We start from the raw sequence: 22,363 nt of genomic DNA on the forward strand, positions 1-22,363 counted from the left end.
AAAATATTATGCCGGACCCGACATTGGCATAAATATTTTTCATGTCAAATTCCAAACCGTTTTCCCGAAAATGATTTCTTCAGCATTTTATTACGCATGTTGCACAGAATTTACCTATTTTTTTTACTGGAACTAAATTTCCGCGACGAAATACTCAAAAAAACATAATAAGAGAAACGAGGTCAGATAATGCCCGGGATTTGAATAACATTTGTGTTTCTCTCACATTTTTCACCAAGTTTTTAATAAAGAAGTAGGTACCTACTTATGGGATTCGCAGCTGGCAGTCGTTTAATTATGCTATTTTCAAGTACCATTTTAAAACAAAACCACTTCGATACTCCCGAGTGCCGACAAAAACTTGAAAACACGTGGTTCGGATACAAAAACGCGCCAACTCTCAATTTGTGCAATGATTGTGCTTAATGCGTGCCATGTGGTCATTCCCGGTCACGCTTACTCGATTCCGCTAACTTCATTTTTATCTACCATCCATCTCTTTCACACTTGCGGTTTTTTATCGAAACCGAGCGCCCCTCTCGCTCTCTAGCTTCAGTCTGCGTTCTACCGCGTGAGGGGACGGTTGTGTTGCGCGTTTTTTTAATTTCGCGTGATCGCTTCCGATAAAAAACATTCGGAATTCAAATATACTTTTTTTTGTTTTTCGCGAAAGTGTGGTGATTGCTTGAGTGCGTAAACCGTTAATGTGTGTGTGCTGAATTGTGGTGTTGAAGTGCATTTTGGAATGTTGCAAACCTATCAGGTAGCGGGTGAAGTGAGCGGTTTCTGAACGGTTAGTTTTTTTCTTATCAATCTATTGTTGGTCTGGATTTGACGTGGCCGAACGATTTTAGATAAAAGATTTGCGTTATCGGACTGTAACGGTATTGGTTTTTGTTTGTACTTTTCGTGTTTGCGTAATTTCCTTGCAGTTTTTTTTTGTTGAAATATGTTAATTGTGTATGAAGAAAACAAATGTATAATTTTGCATTAACACGCACGTTCTTGACAATTAATCCTCGATTACTGGCACTTGTGTAAATATTACCTGACTTGAGCGTGTTTTTGTCTGGTTTAATACATTTGACATTCACAAAAAGAAGCTATTGTTGTATATTTCTGAGAATAAAAACAATGTTTTCTTTGTAGTAAGTATTTCGTAGTATGGAGGTAGAAAATGAATATCATATGGGCTCATTTCTAATGCACGTCACATAGGTACATACAATTTGTATGAAGTGCACTTCACATACATTTTCATGATAAACATTTTTATCAATACACATAAAATTCAAAGATAGCACTAAAAATGTTTAACTTTTAAAACGATAAAGATAAAGATACATTGACATTTGCTATCGCAAATTCTTGAACAAATTACTTTCAACAGTCAAAATGGCGCATTGATAAAGTCGCATAACTCAACAATCTAAAAAAATATGTATCAGTGATGAGGTGATGGGCTTTGTTTTAACAGTTTTATTTTGAAAAGCGATAAAGTAATTGTTTACTTACTCTTTATACCATTATGTAACTGTTGTTTTATCTAAACATACTCAAATCACAAGCAGCAATTCAAAAAATAACAAAACAAACAACCCTTTCGCAACTCACGTCAAAACAATGCGAGCCAGAAAAATGCGTAATACAATAAAGACGTCAAACATAAAGTTACAGTCCCTTGTTTTGTTACTGCCCAAGGGCCCAAAGGTCGGCTTTGTCACAACCGTTGCACAATGGAGTAATGACCTTCGTGATTTTCACGCACGGTAATAGCACACGTGGAACGATGCTTGAAGAAACAATCGCATTTTACGACTTTATTAACACCTGAGCCCTGATTTAAAATGCAAGTTACAATTTTTCAAGTCCAAACACAATACTGGTACAGTCGACGTCAAAGATCAGATATATCAGACCAGCCCAGGTGTTCACAATATCTGAACACGCACTCTAACGACCTGACAATAGAGGCGTGTTCAGATATTTGTGAACGCCTTAGCCGCTCCGAATTCTCCGATATATCTGATGGCGACTGTACCTTGTTCCTTTGTAATAAAAATGTAAACATATCTTTGACGTCGACTGTACCTAAAATAAAGGTTTTAGTTACAAAAATGTCTACATCATCGAACTATTCATGCAACTGCCACGTGTGTAACTTAAGGCAAAAAGAGACCTCCAACATGGCACTGGCGTGTAGATAGAAAACATTTTCGTATTTATTTGAATTTGTTATGATTGTTTTTTTTATATTATATCTTTCCAAGACGATTTTATTTAAACCAATTCCGAAGTCTCTTCACGGATGATTTTAAAATGATTGCTTTTATTAGGTACTTTAAAGTGTAATTTCACATACACAAAGATTATAATAATGCGGGCGTGATTATAAAAAGTATAAAGTATATTATAAAAACTTTAATTACAAGTTACAAAAACTGATATGAAACCAATTCAATGCGAAATCGATGAGGAATGTGAGAGTGAGAAGAACAATACGTGGAATGCTGAGCTAGTCACCTACATATTCTGAGAATCGCGGTTTTGGCATTGTTGATGCTTTATTTATACTTACATCTCTTTCAATATACGTATAACATCTTTAATTTCTATTATGAGTCATACTGACATGATTAAAATACGTAATTGAAGTCACAGTTAGCGTAACATGTTTTGAAGACATCAGGATTAGAGTTTGCTGTCACCTTGTAGCAGTTTGTACCAACTTTGTGCGACCAATGCCCAATCCTGCCGTCTTGAAGAAAATACTTTTGCATAAGCAATTTCTTGGAATCCTATTACGGAATAAAGCAATTTAACTTTTAAATATAACGTTTCAAAAGCTTTGCGTTTATTATTATTGACGTTACTTCTTATTTGGGGAAAACACGCCATAATACTTTAAAATAAATATTAATATCCACTTATTTCTCTCCAGTGTATAATAGCTTCTGGGAAGTACTTGAAAACTTATAAAAAAATTAAGCGAATGTTACAAAGAAAGTTATTTGTGCTACAAAAGATTGACACTACTCACTTCTCTCTGTATTCTTAAGAGCGTAATGAGAGACAGTCATGTAGGCGTCTGTTAGCATAACCGCAAAACCTTTGAGGTTAAGCGCAAAGCCAGTAAATCCACTTTAAAGTGACACAAAAATGAAAACTTTTAACTAAATCTCGAAATTTAAAGTCTGCGAAGTTTCTCACAGTGCGCGGTTTCGCAACTTGCTCAGTAGTTTTGGAATATGATGTTGATTTTGTGAGTGGAAAATTCAGCTCAAGAATCGTGCTTTGTGAACACTAATTAGGTGGGGAAGTAAACGGAGTTTCGTTACAATACAACAGTTGCAAAAGGAAATTTGAAGAATGATACCGGCATTTTGTAAAAAAAGAGTTTAAAGTATATGGTTCTAAATGACAAAATAGATTGACACAAATAACAATAGACTCATGTAGTATCGTGCAAAATCAAGCGGAATACCTAATTGGCTTAATTATTCACGCATGCAAAGTGAATCTGATATCAAGAAGTGTGTCAAACTTGACTTGCAAATCACCAAGCAAACACGAGGAGAATCCAAACTTTAATCCGTACATAACCATAGCTTCGTGGGAAAGATAAAACACCGGCATCGCAAAGTAAGGCTTCATTGAAGATCTAAAACCGGTTTAGGCGGAAAGGAAAGATGCAAAAAACCAAGGCCTTGACGCGTTTGAACATGTTTTTATACCTGTCTAATTATGTCTGAATGAATTTATTATTGCCTTATGAAAATCTCGTTCATTGTCTTTTCTATCCTTGAGGATTAAATTTCTGGTACATTGGTACAACCATTGTTGTTCTTTAACATTTGGACCACCCTTGCGTAATCCATTCAAAGCATTGATATTATCATTTGTAGTTCTATTATAATAATTGGATCTTAGTTGTTAAAACGTTCATAATATATAATTTGAGTCAAAAATCTTAACACGATCTTCAGCATTATACGAAATAATGGTAATAACTTTTAGTTAGTATTTTTCTTTATACTGGGTACATACTGAGCAACTTTTACTATAGGACCAACCACGAAATATCGAAATAATGTTTGGCTTAAAAAACATAATATCTGATCAGCTATAAATATTATAGGACAATAAATAAATATTATAGGACATTTCTTACACAAATTGACTAAGCCCCACGGTAAGCTCAAGAAGGCTTGTGTTGTGGGTACCCAGAAAACGCTATATATAATATATAAATACTTAAATACATAGAAAACAACCATGACTCAGGAACAAATATCTGTATCATCATACAAATAAATGCCCTTACCAGGATTGGAACCCAGGACCATCGGCTTCATAGGCAGGGTCACTACCCACTAGGCCAGACCGGCCGTCTATAATGTCTGGAACAGCCAATTTTTTCGTGATTTCGATATCAGTCCCATAGTAAAACTTTTACAGTATTGCCTAAATTCACCTCGGGAAATGCCCTAGGTCGGTTTGTCAACCCTTGACAAATACACTATATGTATGTACAAGACTGAATTGAAATCAGAGTAAATGATTGCACGAACCAAAGGTTTATTTGCTTAGGATTCTATTTTATGTCTGCATAAATTGTCTATGCTTTCCAACTTGCTGCTGAAATCGTTTCTCGCTTTGTTTCACTTTCGTTTCGCTTTCCTGTCCTTACACTTGAAACTTTATTGTCTCTCCGTTCTCTCTGTTATTTTAAAATTTGTATATTTGCTTGTCAGGGAATATAGCATAACATTTAGCATTTCAGACAATAGTTTATCACATTTTACATACCTTTTCTATTTTTTAAACTATATTTCATTCCGATACAGCTGGAATAATGGCTGCAATTTGCTTGCTTTGCATTTCTATAACTGTTTTGTTATAAAAAGTAACATCAGATTGTTAAAAGCAAATAAATGTTTCATGAGACTGAAGCAAACTATAATTCCTTTACTACCATATATTTCAGTCAGTTTAGCTGAGCAGCAGAATAATATAATAGAAAAGGAAGATCCCTGATAAAAGATAATTAATCTTTCAGACGTAGGAACGCTGAGCATTCGTATTCCGAATATAATGGCGTTATTATTATAACTATTTACTAAAATGAATGATCGATTACTCTGGCAATTGTAATGTTAATCAATCATTTGAGTCTTAATGGGTAAATGGCAATCATTGCTACCAGAACTGCATTCGTCACGGGATTTTATACATTCAGATCTTTATAATAAGGTTGGATTTGCTTGAATATTTCATGTTTTGTTTTATGCAATTGAGGCACGTGTTTTCCGGTTGTTTTTAGATGTTGGTAGTGATGTAATGGATCCGTTTTAATGTACTAAATTTGGAACTCATTCATGATGGTCATTAGTTTTGTAATTGTACATGAACGCAGCACAAATTGAGTTTATTTAGCTCATGTTTCAACTGAAATTATGGCAATTATTATGATTGGCTAGAATGGTTGCTGTGTTTTTGGCGTTGCTAATGTTCACATGAATACACCTTTTGCCTTGCTTTATTCATTAGTGTTTTACGACTAAGTAGTTTTTTTTCGTACCACATTCTACGTCAGAGGATAAATTAGAGTTTGTCAAGAAACTTAAATGTTGTTCTAAAATGTTTCCGTTGGCTATGATTTTTGAAATTATATACCGGTTGATTCTTAACATACCAGTGATTACTACAATAGTTTGCTTTAACAAGACCGAGTCTGTCTGGTCGTCTGTTTTGCTCGGCTGTCTGTCGTGAACTGATGTGATTTTGTCCTCTGGTTGTCATGTCTAATTTTGAATTTAAATCTTCGTAGTTCCAAATATGTATGTCAGTATATGTCAGGTCGCCACGACAAAGACTCAATACAAAGATTTTATAAAAATCTCAATACCGATAATTACCTGTTATTAAATTGACCTTGCTATTTGCTAAGCAAAACATTGCCATGGCATGCATTGAACGCAGACGGCATTCCGTTTTTTATTGCACAGACTTGCAGGGCTGCCTAGATAATTAAATTCCATTGACTGCGTCTCGCTTGAGAAAAAATAAATAACACTCCGTTTCCTGGTCTACCTTTTTTCGTAAAATTTGGATTTATGTCACTTTACCAACCCGCCGGAATCAAAACTTCACAAGGTTTTTATTTTGTTTAAATTAAAATCTGATTTATCATTTGTGTATTATTATTGCGTCGCGACAAAATCCATAACTCAAAAATATGCAAAATAAGATAATTTATAATTATTTTGTGTAAAATAAATTGTAAACATAATTTACAAGTTCAATTTGTCCATTTTTTTGTCTATTGACATTTATAAACCGGTAAACGAACTTGACGTAATTTATTAAGGCTTCGTAAATTTATTACGTGTGTTAGGAGCAGCCGTAAATAAATCTAAGAGATCGTGCGAAGGTTAGAATGGATTCCAGCCAAGACATAAATTCATAATGTATTTAGATACAAATAGATACGACAAAGGAAAGACATTTGGAGTGCTTAAAACTCTCGTAACTCGAAACTTGGACCCTGAAAAAGGCCGACAGAGCTCGCATTGATGCGTTTGAGATGTGGTGCTGGAGGCGAATGCTTCGAGTGCCATGGACAGCCCACCGCACAAATGTGTCCATCCTACAAGAAGTGGGAGTTACTGTCAGGCTGTCAACCATCTGTCTTCGCAGAATTTTTGAATTCTTAGGACACATAGCCAGAAAGAAAAATGACAACCTGGAAATGCTTCTGGTAACTGGGAAAGTCCAAGGAAGGCGACCACGTGGGAGAAGCCCAATGCCTTGGACAGATCAGATCCGCGAAGGCACTAAATCTAAAATCCACGATGCACTGCACACTGCTGAAGATCGCAACAAGTGGAAGGAGTTAGTCCACAAAATAATTCGTGGAGGCCACGACCCTCAGCAATGAGGAATACGACACAAGGAGGAGGAAAACTCTCGTAAAAGCACTAGGCATTACTAAATCAGGAGAAGTTTTGAGACGCATCCTTAAAATGAAAAGAAAAGAAAATACAAAACATTTATGCATTTCTTCTGACTCTTAAAAGTAAATATACACAGATGCAAGTTTATAAGTAGTATCTTTGATCTTAGTATGCCTAGTTAAAGATTTCTGTGACAAACTTTCATTGAATAGAATAGAATAGAATAAATTTATTCGTAAGCACAAACAAACGAGACAGTAGGGTCAGTTGTTCTACATTGAAACAAACGGACACAGTGAAACTTTGCGATATCTCGGAAACTAAGAGTTACCAGCTAGTGCCGTCTGTCACAAGCAAGGGCAGGCTTAGGGACCCCCAGCACCTCACCAATACTCGAGCGCGCCTCGGAGAAGGAGCACGTTGCTACGAGCGTTATCAGCGTTATTGTGAATTCGTGCGGCAAAAGTAATTTTTTTCATTTATGTTTCGCAATTTTTAACCAAGATATAGAATCGAGTTTGGCGATATTTAATTTTTTGTTGTGTTCTATGTGTATTAAAGTTTATTTGGAGGTAAATATTTTAAAATTTGGTTCACTCTTTAGTGCAGTTTTCTTAAATTGTTTTAAAAAACACCCCCTTGTCTCACAATGAAACATTTGTATGTAGTATACAATGAAACAGGTCTCATGTTTAATGAAACATGATGTTAACTGAACACCATTTACCAGTACACAATGAAACAAACTCATTATTTTTTTAAATAAGTAATTAAAGAATATGTGCGAAATTTGTGAAAGTAAAACACCGTGAATATTGATAATAATTTGTCTATCATATGGCAAAATATAAGATACTTAACTTTAGAAACGGCTGAGATAGGATGGTTTATATGTTGAATGTTTCATTGATGGCAAGGTTATAGGTCACTCGTCGAACAGTCGTTTATAAAACACTATGTTGCCAAAAAGTGTATGATATCAAGCATGCAAGTGCTCAAAACCTTCCCGCGTCCACCTAGTTGGCAATCATGCTCGTGGATATAAAAGGCGTGTCTTTCTTTTCTCGCAGCATGCCGTACGTGACGACCAGATTCTCGATTCACAATGAAACTCAAGTTGTATACAATGAAACAAGTCTTTCGCTTTTATATATTTCAGCAATCTTATAATCATTTCTTATGTCGGAAACCTTTTAAATAACCAATTTCAGCCTACCACTATTTTCTCCTTTCCTTTCTCATTAATTGATTGAAAGCATATATCTATTAATGTCACTTATTTATAACACCGTTTCAATGTTTATTAACGATGTTTCATGGTAAACTAAAATTATTACATCTGTTTCACTGTAAAAATTAGAGTGTTTCATTGAAAACATGCACAAGTACACAATGAAAGTATATAATACAAAAACTGTAAAAGATAAGTAGAAACCAAGAATGCCATACGATAGCCAACTAAATTGTATATCTTCATACGAAATATCACACTCATAACTTTAAAAACACCAGAGATAGGAATGTTTGAACTTTTAGTGTTTCATTGATCAACAAGTTACCCTACATAATATAAAAGAAAACACAAAATAAGATTAAAGTGCCACGCAATGGCCCCCGCCCCATCTCAGCATGTTGCTGGTGGCTTCCAGCGCTGATCTTCAAATGATACCATCAAGTGAGAAGAATCACGGAAGGTAACAGACAAGAACAAATAGTTAAATAATAATAAAGTTACACAGTAAGAAGATACAACGTAACGACTATTAGACATTGTTTTAGTGAATTTAATACGTGTCATAATAAACAAAAATAATGACATGTTTTCCTTAAAATTCTCTCCACAAGTACCTACCCAGATCTCAGAATTAGATTTTTAAACAAATATAATGTGTAAAATGATCAATGAGAGTATACTTTATTACTTACATACTTACCTATTATTTTTACTCTATACCTAGCAACAATATTAATGGTTTTGTCTTATAATTATGCTCAAACGTGACCCGTAACAGGTCAAGATAATAACATGAATGACCTTACGATAATGAGTGACATAACTAGTAATTATGATGTAATAAAATAACATTATTCTGAATCTAATTATAATTGTCTACTTCCTATCATTCTGGTCTTGATATGCCAATGATACTACCTAAATTGAATGTGACATAATATATAGGTACGTTTACATAACAAAAAAAACTAATTTAGCTTTGAATGGTGCCTCGGGTCTTACAAATGATTTTATCCTATAAATTTTGCTTGTTTTTGTCTTCATAGACACAACAAAGTTATTGTACTCGATATTATAATGATTACATACTTGGCGACATAAAAAAGAGAACAATGTTTTGTTTTTTTATCATTCATATTTGGCTAATACCTTTTTTAATTGGCACAGACGAGTAAATTATTGTTAAATTAATTATTGTTAAATAAATATAAATAATAATAATTAATAAATACGCAGGTACATACAACCAGTTAAAGAGATAACACTAACACGTATCTTAAGATTGTTTTTAAAATCTAATTGGTTTTAAAACTAGTTTTTGCAATCCTGGTTTTTATTACCGGTTTTACATAACCTTGGAATGGCCTGAAGTCTAGTTTTTCTAAACGTAACGCTTCAGTGGCCATTTTAGACTTTATATCAATGCGATAAAAACTTGTTATGTCTAAGTGCGGTCAAGATTATATACACCTAAAGTACACAATTTAGAATCGTATTCCTTGGATATAAAGTTCACTTTTGTGGATTATTCAATGTTTTGCTTCAACGTGAATTAGCTTTAGTCTGTAATCTTGCGCATGACATCGCAATTATCTCAGGACGATGATGTAAAAGGAAATAAATGAAATAAACCTGCATATTTACTGTCCTATTTACGTGAATGAAAGTGTAAATATGGTCATAATTTATTTTATTTTTATTGCGAAACAGAACTTTAAAGCGCAGGAAATGGACGTAAATGGAATGCCCGTGCTAAGATAAATATGTTGAAATTATTGAAGTTCAACAATTAAAACATGGATTTCTTTCGTAACTCGAGTTTTAATTGGTTTAGCAAATAAAAATCAAAAATGCTATTTTTGTTGGTGCTACATTTTACCACGTGTCCTTTCTCTAAGAAACATACTTAGGTACCTGTTACTAAATATTATACTGCATAAAATAACATTAAACATACACACAAATAATCAAATTTTCACTTTTCTTAAGTCAAACGAGCCCTTGAGAGATAGTAAAGACATTGTAGAATTTGTAGAGGTATTATTTTATCATGATAAAATGCTATAACTCCAAAACAACGAAATTTCTTCACAATTCTTTGCCTCTAATTATCAAGGAATAAACTGAGAACTCAAATCTTTATGACCAATTTCAGAACCCACTGATGCATTACAAGATTATCAACACATACTCGAGTTTCAATGTTAAACTTTATTTGCGTCAGTTTAAGGTTCAATTTACATTGATGTGAGATTCATTTGTACATCAAACTAATTGACGAAAACCGCAATGAAAAACCATCTTAATTGTCATGGCATTTGAGTCCATTTTTTATCGGTTTCTTTTACTTTCACAGATGGCCGGTTATGGTATTTAACCGAAAATACTTACATTTATAAATGGGCAGATTAAGTTTCTTCAACTGGACTGATTTGGATTTAATTGATGCTTTCACGAATGTTATGTTTTATGATCGATGTCGAAAATTACAGACATGTCATGTTTGAAGTGAAATGGATCGTCACGGCGCTTGATGAAAATATTTTTTAAATATCGTAGGAACGTTGTGAGCGAATAATCGTAGAATCGAACCAACCTAATTCTGCATGGCATTTATGATGATGAAGTGTAGGAATGTCATCACAAATACCAAATTTCTATGAAAACATGACGTCTATAATGACGACTCTACACTTTGCTCTTGCTGTATCGAAGTATGTGCAAATGTCTGAGTTATAGTCGTATGTAATATTATTTTAGTCCAATAGTTTAGAAGGATATGTGAGTTTAGCTATAACTGACATTTTGATAATTACCTACACATAAAAACTTAACAAAAACATAAACCTCATAATACTTTTTCGTCATTTAAAACGTCTCTCCATGATTTCCATTGAATTTTATTACAAAATAACTTGATTTTTATCTCGCATTATGATTAACGTCGTCAACTCAAACGATTAATGAATAAAATTGACATTAAATAGCCTTATATTATTCATGGTATGCGGGTAAAATTGCCACAGGCTGATTCCTATGCAAAACTAGGCAAGCCGGTTACACCGAGTCATTTATAATTATAGGCAACTAGCTTACACTGACATTTTGTACGTATCTCGGAATATCTTTAAACCTGACTTGTTTGGTTATTATTTATAATATACCCTCACTGGTTTTAATATTAAGTTAAATAGAACCTAACCAATGTTACCGAGCCTTTACATTTTTGTAAGATCACATCATAGTCTAATAAAACATGGTCTTCCATTCCCAGAGTGACACGGGCCTACGTCACAACAACATGGCCGCTATATATAGCGCTATCGCATATTATCATATAGCGCTGTCGCATGATGACGTAGGCCCGTGTCAGTTAGGTGACCTAGAAAAGACGGGAATGGAGTACCAGGCGGAGTATATTATTATACCATGGATCACATATAAAGGGTCTAGCAGGCTAAGCGAACAAGAAGTGTCCCCAACGTCGGATTTGGTCATTCTCTCAGGTGGTGTACTGGCAGGTCCTAAGAACGCTATGGACTATGGAACTCTCTACTCTATGGAACTCTCTACTCTTTCGCTTTGTTACATTTTATAATATTCAGATATCAAATTACAATTTTTTTGCAAATAGGCCACTATAACAGAAGTGTTACTTATCTAGCTTGACTTCCCATTACCTACCATTTTACATCTGAAGTAACAAGAGTTTATATCGTGTTACTTCAGATGTAAAATTTCAAATATTTGCAGAATTGTGCTTAACTAAACTGCTTACAAATGTAGTGCATAATTATTTTCCATCGTATTATCTCTGAAACGATCGTATTTGTCATGCTGTTTCAGACAACCTCAGTACTGTTTCTGCCGAGACTGACTTTTTTTTTTTTTTTTTTTTTAATCGTATGGCTTATACAAAAATAGGCAGTTATATAAATGTCACAGAATAAAAATTACATTACAATTAAAAATTAAATTAAATGTCAATATTCAGTGCGTTCAGCCACGCAATTGCGTCGGATGTTAGGCGCAGCAGGTCGTCTGGTGGTCCCGAGTATGAGTGCAGAGGGCATCGCTGAATTATATGGTCCATAGTCTGGACGTCTTCGCCACACTCGCACATTGCAGAGTCTTTCCACCCCCATTTATGCAGAAGGTAATTGCAGCGACCGTGACCCGTTCTCAGTCTATTTAAGCGACACCACAATCTCCGGGGAAGGTTGAAACCTAATGGTTTAGAAGTCGGGTCTATGGTTTCCACGTGAGAGCCAGCAGAAGCAGTGGTCCATTCAGTTTTCCAGGCTTCAGTCACATTAAAATCATTTAGTGTTTGAGCAGCAGCATACGCAGGACTTCGGGACTTTAGGCGTTGGGGTGGTGGGTAGAAAAACTCATTGTGGATAGGCAATGCTGGTTTGGAACTGATCTTCTCAGCTTCTCTCCTGAGTGCATGTTTTCTCCTCAAGTGTGGAGGTGCTATGTGGCATAGTATTGGTAGCCAATGGGAAGGAGTGGACTTAACCGTTCCTGATATACACCGCATAGTCTCATTCAGTTTGGTATCCACCTTGCCCACGTGAGCGCTTTCTGACCACACTGGGGCACAGTATTCCGCTGCTGAATAAACCAGTGCGATACCAGTGGTGCGCAGGCAATCGGCAGATGCTCCCCACGAGGTGCCACATAGCCTATGCAGGATATTATTTCGCGTTGATAGTTTCTGGGAGAGCTTCACAAGATGTTCCTTGTACGTGAGAGATCTATCCAGAGTAATTCCAAGATATTTTGGGTGCTGGTTGTATTTGAGCTTTTTCCCATTGAAATGGACCGTTGGTTCATAGGTAGCCATTTGGTTGCTCAGATGGAAGCACGATACTTCAGTCTTGCTTGCACTGGGTATTAGGCGCCAGTGTTGAAAGTATTTTGTTAGCCTTTCTAGGTCGTTGGTAAGGGTTGTTTCTCCAGACGTGAAAGTTTTGCTCTGGGCTACTAGTGCAATGTCATCAGCGTATATGAATTTCGTAGCGTCTGTAGGTGGGAGGTCGTGGATATATAAATTGAAGAGCTGAGGAGCTAGAACAGACCCTTGTGGCAAGCCATTATTTAGTTTCTTTCTCTTGCTTTTAGCGTCACCCAAGAACACTTCGAACTCCCGCTCGCTCAACATACCGGTTATGAGATCCGCTATCTCCTTGCATGGAATCACCGATAATATTTTGTAAACAAGACCTTGTTTCCACACCGTATCATAAGCAGCTGTCAGGTCTATAAACACTGCTGTGGACTTCAAGGCTTTTTGATATCCGGCTTCAATATGAGTCGTAAGGGCCAGTACTTGGTCCGTGCAGCTTCTTCCACTTCGGAACCCAGCTTGTTCAGGTGGAGTGACAGCTTCTATGTACGGTTCAACTCTAGCTAAGATTAAACGTTCAAGCAGTTTAAGTGCGCAGCTTAGAAGGGCAATTGGTCTATAGCTTTCAGGTTGACCCTCGGGCTTTCCCGGTTTTAGTACTGCGACTATTTTGGATAGCTTGAACTGTTTTGGCAGTCTATTGTTCCGGAGAATATAGGTAAATAACTCAGATAGCCAGCTTACAGCAACCGGCCCCATGTGACGGATAAACTCGTTGAAAATTTTGTCAGGACCAGCAGCTTTATTTGTTTTGAGTGTTTTAATGGCATTAACTATTTCACTAAGTTCAAAAGGCCTGGCGAGATGATGGTTTCTTGGCGCGCTATGTTTAAGTGCCTTGAGATTCTTCTTTATTTTCTTAGTAAAGAGTTTATCACGTTTGACTCTGGTTACTTCAACCATACGATCGGCGATAGCGTCTGGTTAGGAATAGTTCCACTCTTAATGAATGCTGAACCCCTGGAGCCTGGCTCCCGCGGGCCGGACAGTGGGCACTCGCTTTGGGTGTCGGTGGGCCGGATTGGAACGCGTCGCGGGCCGGATTTGGCCCGCGGGCCGGGGTTTAATCTAATCTGTCGCCCGAGAGTCTCGTCATATTGAAGTGTCAAATGTGGATGACCATTTAAGTGGCAACATTAACTATCTGCTTTAACACGTTTTATCTTTGCTAGTTAATTACTTTGCTGCGACAAATGACTAAAGTGATCATTGTTTTGTAAAAGGTAGATAGGATATATAAAGGTAGATAGGAAAGAGTCGAATTCGTCCGACAAGAAATTGTAGACAATTGAGGCCGCCACTTCCTACAGTCTGACAAAAAAGAGTAGAAATTAAAAAGTGGTAATACCCACCAGTGGTAATTGCCACTTTTTAATTTCTACTGTTTTTTGTCAGACTATACGTACTTAACTGTCACATTTTTGACGTAAAATGTTTAAACACGGCAACAATTTAGTATGGATTTTTTTTAGTTTCATTTTATTTAATTTCTACTATTTTATGTCGCACTAGAAGAGGGGGCTAAGCGGCTAACACAATTTAAATTAAACTGTAGTTTTTATATTAAAATTTTCCACTTTTTAATCAAAGATAAAAATCACACGGAAACTAGTCAATGTTCTACTAGGGCAGACTCCAAAAAAAAAACTTAAAACGTTAAACGAACGTTGGTTCAATAGGTCACAAAAAAATGACTTTTTTTTTCAGTTGTATATAGTTTCCTACATAGCTACCATAGCCATTATAATTTTAGTATAAAATAGCTAACGACACAGCCGAGGAAATTGATGAGCAAAATTTTGAATACAAACAGTTAAAAAAACCGCGCGAAGGCCGCAAGATATCTTGGGTCGCAACTTTCTGCGCGCCATATCTTTTATTTCTCTCTAATTTCCTGACTTTACGCTCCCTCTAAATGAAAATGTATATTCTCCTATATGTCAGAATCTTGATTTTGGTATATATACTTGGTCAAGCAGATCTTGTCAGTAGAAAAAGGCGGCAAATTTGAAAAATGTAGGCACGAAGGGATATCGTCCCATAGAAAATTTGAATTTCGCGCCTTTTTTTACTGACAAGATTTGCTTGACCGTCTATAGGTACCTTGTCTTACTGAATAAAGTTCAGAGATAGGTACCTACAGCAGGCCTACCTAAAGGTACCTAAAGCGTGTGACTCTCAAGTGTAGTTGGAATGTTAGACATTGTTCAGAACAATCAGAACAAGACAAATAAACAAAGTTGTTCCAACTTTTGGCTTTTTATCACAAAATTATACAGATTTGTTTTGCGTGTTTTGTTTGCTGAAGTCGCAAGTTGAGATACCCAACTTATTTCTGTGAAAATTACTTATTTAAGATGTTCTCTAACAAAAGGCTTTATCAAGAAGTTTATTAATAAAGATGTATTTTAATTACAAAACTTTAGTGAGTCTCTCACATATAAAATATATTAAAACGGATCTTTCACGCATTTAACGCTTCAACGCGTGCTCCCGTTGAAGCCCCTCGGTATAGACCAAAGCATGTCGAGCAATCTTCGATTTAAAATACATGAGTGACCCGTTTTAGTATTCAAAAACGTATTTTTAATAATGTCATCACATGTTGCAGGCGTCCATAGGCTACTGTGACTGCTTACCATCAGGCGGGCCGTATGCTTGTTTGCCACATTTTTGTTTGGTATTAAAAAAATGATGCTTATATTTATGTGCGCGACCTTTATATAAAAAGTAATAACCGGAAATTTTTTGCATATATTTTGTTTGTGAGCTACACACAGTCTTTCGTAAAGTAGACTAGAATTATTTTATTTGAATGCCTTTAAGTCCAAGTCACGTTTTTAAATTACATTTCATAGAAAAAATCAATTGAACATAAAATAACATCGACATTTCCTCTTTTCACTGAAATCCAAAGAGCGAAAACGAAATTAAAGATGTGTGATAATTTTTCAATTTAAATTTCTAACGGAGATGAGAAATCGTGAAAAAGAAAAGAATCATTCCTTTGAAAACGTATGGGAACGTTAATGCGATTATTCCGATGGCCGGTCTCTAAACTCGCTTATACGGGGTGAGTTGGGGGTCGTGCAAGAGAACAAGACATCATGAAAAATAAGAAAAATTAAACTAATTATCTTTTAATCATTACTACCATATGATAATGTGGATCATTCATTGACAGTCAGAAAAAGTGATTCTAGATCACGACCCAGATATCATGCACCCTGTATTGGACAAGCTTTTATGATTACTTTTATTAAAGAAATGTTTAAAATTGTCGGCGTAAAGTTTTACGATCACCCGTAATCATAAAATTAGGCAACTACTGAAACCCATTAGAACTGTGTTTTATTAAGTTATACGAGTTATGTCGGCTGCCGATAGACCAATTAATATAATGAACTGTTAATTTAGTTATAGCATACTAGTTATAATGACTTTTATTATAGGGAAAGCTGTTACTCTGTGGAAAACAAGTAGTAAAACAAAATTGTGATTAGTAATGTTTAATGTGTTTACTTTACACTCTGAACTCTAGCAACGTTATTAACATAACGCAAACGCGAACGCTCGACACGCTCAGCCGTATTCGAACAATGAGATACGTCAAATACTAGATATTGAAACGATATGGATTGGATATGTCAGTGTCAAACAAGTGTCAAAAGTGACGTTTTTGTTTGAAGAAACGTCAATTTTGGCACTTGTTTGACACTGACATATCTAATCCATATCGTTTCTAGATCTATTAACTGACGTATCTTAAAGTTAGAATCGGGCCGGCTATCGAATAAAATTTACACTAGGGGTTCTGATAAATAGTAGATTGTGAACCAAGGGATGAAAGGCACTCATTTGTGCCGTGGTAGTTTGGCGCTCGAACGCAGTGAGAGCGCCAATAGTCCGAGGCTGAAATTATGCCTTTCACCCGAGAGAACACTTTTCATTTTGAATACAAGGAAAGTAAAATGCATGTTTTTTTTAAAACATGACTAAGTATACATTTTTATAGTATTTTTTGTAGGGTATTTTCAATTAACAATTTAGGCAAATTTATCGTTATTTATGTAATGAGGAGTCAAATAGACAATTTCAGAATGGAAATTGTATAACAAATCTATTTATACCCAAATTTCAATTGCTTAACGTAAAAAAATAATAAAATCGTACTTGGAACCTAAAATGCTCTAGTGCAGAAACGTATCTGCACACCTTTTAGAACAACAATGACCCTCTTTCAGAGCATGAGAAATGAAAAATAATATTGAAGTGATTACGATGAGCTAACCGTGAAATTAGATTATTTGGACAACTGTTAACTTGAATTGCAATTTAATTCCAATTCTCGTTCCATCCCGATTTCCACGATTGGTAACAGAATTGCAGTTTGTCATCCAGCTGTTAGACATGGTTGCGTTGTATGGTTATATAACTTTTGGTCATTTTGTCATAACTTATAATAAGGTTAGGTTCGTTCGTTACTCGTTTTGAGAACCTTAAATCTCTAGTAAGCTTTGTATGTTTACGAACTTTATAGGTTTTTTACTACCTATTTATTTTCTTTACAAATCTCTGTTCATAAGTTAGGCCCGTCTCTCACGAGACTATTCAAATGCTACGCGACTGAGATGCAAACCATGATCGCCTACTGGTGTGCTACTCGTTTCCGCACACGGTGCTACGCAAATGAGACTATTTTGTGTCATTTGCGGAACAACATCACCACAAAATCTGAGAAATTATCTTGCCAACTATCTAATAACCCCACATGCATCGCTCTCTTGGCAATCCAATTATTGTGTATAAATATAATTTTAATAAGAATTTTATTACTGACCTGGCAAATTGATTTTATTTCCTATTTAAATCCATGCCTTTTCTGTCACATCTTTTCTTACATAATAATTATATAAACATGGATACTTTTCCACCTCTTGAACAAAATTTATATTAAAAGCTTGTTCCGCCGCCATCTTGAGTATACAACGCGTATACGACTCGAGTCGCGTGCGACCAGCAAGACAGTCTCATGCGACTGATATCAAACTCGTCGTCGACGCGTCTCGTCGTGTGCGAAACGTAGGAAATAAATATGGCGGGTACTCACAAGCGACGCGTAGGATACGCGTACGAAACACAAATCGCTTGACAGTAGCCTCGTGAGAGACGGGCCTTAGAGGGACACACACACATTATTGACTTTAATTCGCAGCGATTATTTCCAAAATCATTTTTCTGTAGCAGGTAGGTTTTATCACGGATCCCTTTGTTTGACATAATTATTGAAAGTCATAATATAATGATTGTCCGATTCTCATTAGTCATCATTCTGAAACCGTTAACTTTTCAGGATTTTCGTAAGGTTATCCTAGGTTAGCTTAGGTTCGTTTTATGGCAATCCTTAAAAGTTACGCGTTTCTGAGAAAAACCAAACTATGACTAACGAAAACGCGGACAAACAATACATTATGTAACCCCCCACCTGAGAGATCACGATCGTGACTCTCACTAGCCAGTACATACTCAGTCGCCGAGGCCGAAACCGGACAGGATGATGATGATGACTTAAAACTTTATGGGAAACAATAGAGACCGGTTTTGTCATTTTGTCTGCTGTGTTGTCTTTCCACAGAAATATCGTTATTTACTTACGTAACGCAAGTAATAGATAGTTTTTTTGCTCGGCGAGCCGTTTCCGAATAACTGGGTCGTTATATTTTATGTCGCAAGTGGAAGTATGCATGTTGCGATAAAATTGTTTATGTACTTTATGGAGATGTTAGTTGGCGTTTTTTTCCGGGAATTTTTCTTGGGGAATTGGGTCAAGTTTAATGGTTGAGATAAGAACTGATTTAGATTATGTCGGTCCGTAATTCATAGTACGGAGACCGAGGTGAGTTGTGACAGAGGAGAGTTGTGACATCGTCGATTTTTGGAATCTATTAACTAATAACGAGCTCGCAATAGCGCGCGTTTGATAGTTCAAGTTAATAGCTAACGCGCACTGTTGCGATGTGAGTTCGCTAACAGTTAAGACGATACAGGAGCTGAGTTTTAAGTATTTTAGGTAAATATACCCGTCTCGCTAACGGAAGCGGCACCTAAAAGTAGTGCGATAAGGACAAGGCGAAAAATCCTGCGTAAAAATCTCAAAAATCGAGGTTTCGTACTCCTCTCCTCTGTTTCCTCCTCCAAAACTTAACCAATCGTAACCAAATTTGTAAATCTAAATGATTATGAAATTATCTGTGTCGGACCGTTTTGCTGTTTTGGCTAATTGATATCAGTTTTGAATGCCACGCCTCTCATTGCGGCATAGTCAATTAGGCCATTTTGGCCATTTTTGAAGGGCTCTAGCGCCTTAAAAAACAAAAATATGAAAAAAAGCAAAACGGTCCGACACAGATATTGACAATATTAATCTGTGTTGAAAAAATCATTGCTCTAGCTTCAAAAACCACGGAGGAAAACGAGGAGTACGTTTGTATGGAGAAATGACCACTCCCGTTGGCTCTTAATAGGTTAAAAAAAATCGACAATGTCACAACTCTCCTCTGTCACAACTCACCTCGGTCTAAAGTTGACAAAAGATCTGTTGGCTTCAATTATAGAAGGCGGCTGTTATAAAAGCGACGTAGAAAATAATATAAAGCAGGGTCCTTTTTGCAAAATGAAAACGACCTACTCGTAAGTATATATCGGGTGGAACAGGACGAAGGACGTTTACGCAAACGGGGAATTGTTTAGGCTACGTACTTTATTTTTCACTTATTAATCACGTTAATATTTCTAACCGTTTTAGAGATACAGTTTGTTAAACATTAGTGCAAAAATCTGTATGTTACAACCCTAGCAAGTAGATCCTATTGTATGACATGACATGTGTCAATTTAAAATGTAAATATCTTTGTAGGGTTGTCACTGATATAAAAATATTTCATTTTAGTGATTTTGTTTTACTTGTTAATTCAGCTTTACGATTATAATAACTCGATTGTAGATCACTTAGATAACATTATCCTTTCAGCTCAGTCTCTAGAAAATATCCACCCTGTATAGAGTAGGTATGTAAGTTATTGATGTGTTTTGAATAAAATCGTTTTACAGGCTTTTATTTAACTTGATTCAAATCTTACAAACCAAATTAGTTTACAGACGTTTCTGCCTAGTACTTAAACATCATTTGGTACATTAAGTAAGTATTTTTAAGTTAAGTTTCTAGATGAAAAATACATTGCATTGTAAATACTATTTTTTTACTATATTAACCTAATAATATTAAGAAGTTGAGTGGTCAGTTGTACAGAGTTCAGACTAAAAGAAGTAAAGAAGTATCTAGTTGGTAAATTATTACCCGCCGTTTGGCTGTCGCCGCGCCTACCGCTGGTACTTATCTTTTTACTGAATTAAATTGAAATATTTGTATTCTATACTATTCTAATAACATTGAGACGATGAGTGCTTTCAGACTTTCAGTAGTACGCAGTAACAACTTAAAGAAGTAACGTTTTTGGGCCGCTCTTGTCCCAGTAAACAAGCTACTCGTATAGATGGGGTAGATTCCGTAGATTATTGCCCGCCGTTTGGCGCCGCGCCTGCCGCTTGCTTTTGGCTTCGATAGCTAAGTGTTATTTTACACTCAGAATCGTTGTTGACTAACATTTTAGTGTAAGTATTAAAACAGAAATATTTGTAATGAAAAAGTTACATAACGAACCCAAAATCGTTGAGACTACTTTTTTAAAGGGTTGTCTCCGAATGAATACATAATTATTATACTTAAATCGAATAGCCTTGTTTTTGTTGTCTCATTCTTGTTCATAAATAATTAAAATTTTAATAAATTAATCTATGAAATTCAAGATTGCAAGAAAATAATCCGACCTCACACGCTAGGATCATCAAGCAAATTTGAAGTGTTGTAGGCCAAGCTTAAGTAATTTAATACTCATATGCACGTGTTCTAAAGCGACAGTCACGACAGGTAATGAGGTATCGATTTCTTATAGAACTCCATGAAACATAAAACCCGAAGTAAACAATGATGGCAGAAACTTCTACAATTTCAAATTACCCATTGTTAGTTAACCACAACGCATTTGACGCCGCGCCGGTGTTGAAATATGAAAATTACGATGTCTAGACTTTGATAACATTGATAACAGTCCTAAGTTAATTACTGTACCTAAGTTAAGTGCATTTTTTATTTAAAAGCAACACAATAGATAAGTCTACACAGTATAAATTATCATTATTACTAGCACGTATAAATCGTTCCATTTAGCACAGGCCTCGTCTCATTGAAAGAGACGATTTATACTTTATTCCACACCCCACAGAAAGTTTTTGAATGCAGTTTTCCCATATAGCTTTTGATTTTCCCACATTTTGGCATCCTGTATGCGCATGATGGCTATTGCACGGTGGATTCTGTTATCCATGTGATAAAGTTTCACTTCTTTGCGTTGCATTGGTTAAAAGGGACATACACGTTTATTATGACGTTGTCACGTTGACAACAGCGACCATCATATCCCGTACTGTATATGTTATGTTATATGTAAGTCTAACGAGTGGTACACCACCCACAAAGTTACAACTTTTGAGTAAATCCGTGGGGTTTTTATTGAGTTTTCTTTTCACTATATTACCAATCACTTTTCAAACCTTAATTATCCCTTTGTGATTATATTTTCAGGCTAAGTTTCTTAAACCTGAATGTTCATTAATTAGATAGAGTACCACAGCGTTGAAGGGTCGATAGCACCTTCTGCCCGCTGTCAATTATATCGCAGTCCCCTCTAATTTCGAGTGGCTTGGCGCACTTGCCAAATCGCTGCCACATTCGGTTTGGTCTGAGTCACGGAATACAAGACTTGGCTTTATTTTTTGAGGAATACAGAACCTTTGAGATGTGAGACTACTTTGAGTTAGACAATATTAACGAAATGTTGATGATTTGTTCAATCGGTTCGTGAATGGAGGCTTTTCCAAACTTGGCACAAACTCCTACATAAGTTACTTGTGATTTGCTGGTTAGGTTATTGTTTTTCCTAACGGGAGATATCAAAATGATTATCTATAAATTATTCGACTCCGTAAATTTATTTCAATTTGGAATCTCTTCATTTGAATTGACTTGACCCTTTTCCAGCCTATTATTTGAGTCTGTCTGTTGATATTTTTTACGTATTGGTAAACAAGGATAAATATTCACAAGTATCGGCAATTTAGCACTAAGATTAACATTAAACTTAC

At 35.7% G+C, this 22,363-nt stretch overlaps 1 protein-coding gene across 1 annotated transcript in view; it reads left to right on the forward strand.

Annotated features, from left to right (window-relative positions):
* Nucleotides 1-217: 217 nt before the first annotated feature.
* The window catches only part of LOC134797789 (uncharacterized), a 364,311-nt gene continuing 342,165 nt past the window's right edge, over nt 218-22,363 (forward strand). The window contains exon 1 of the mRNA XM_063770158.1: nt 218-793. The gene's annotated coding sequence lies outside the window, so the exon portion shown is untranslated. The remainder of the gene's footprint in view (nt 794-22,363) is intronic.

This window comes from Cydia splendana, chromosome 15 (assembly GCF_910591565.1).
Source record: "Cydia splendana chromosome 15, ilCydSple1.2, whole genome shotgun sequence".
Taxonomy (NCBI): Eukaryota; Metazoa; Arthropoda; class Insecta; order Lepidoptera; family Tortricidae; genus Cydia; species Cydia splendana.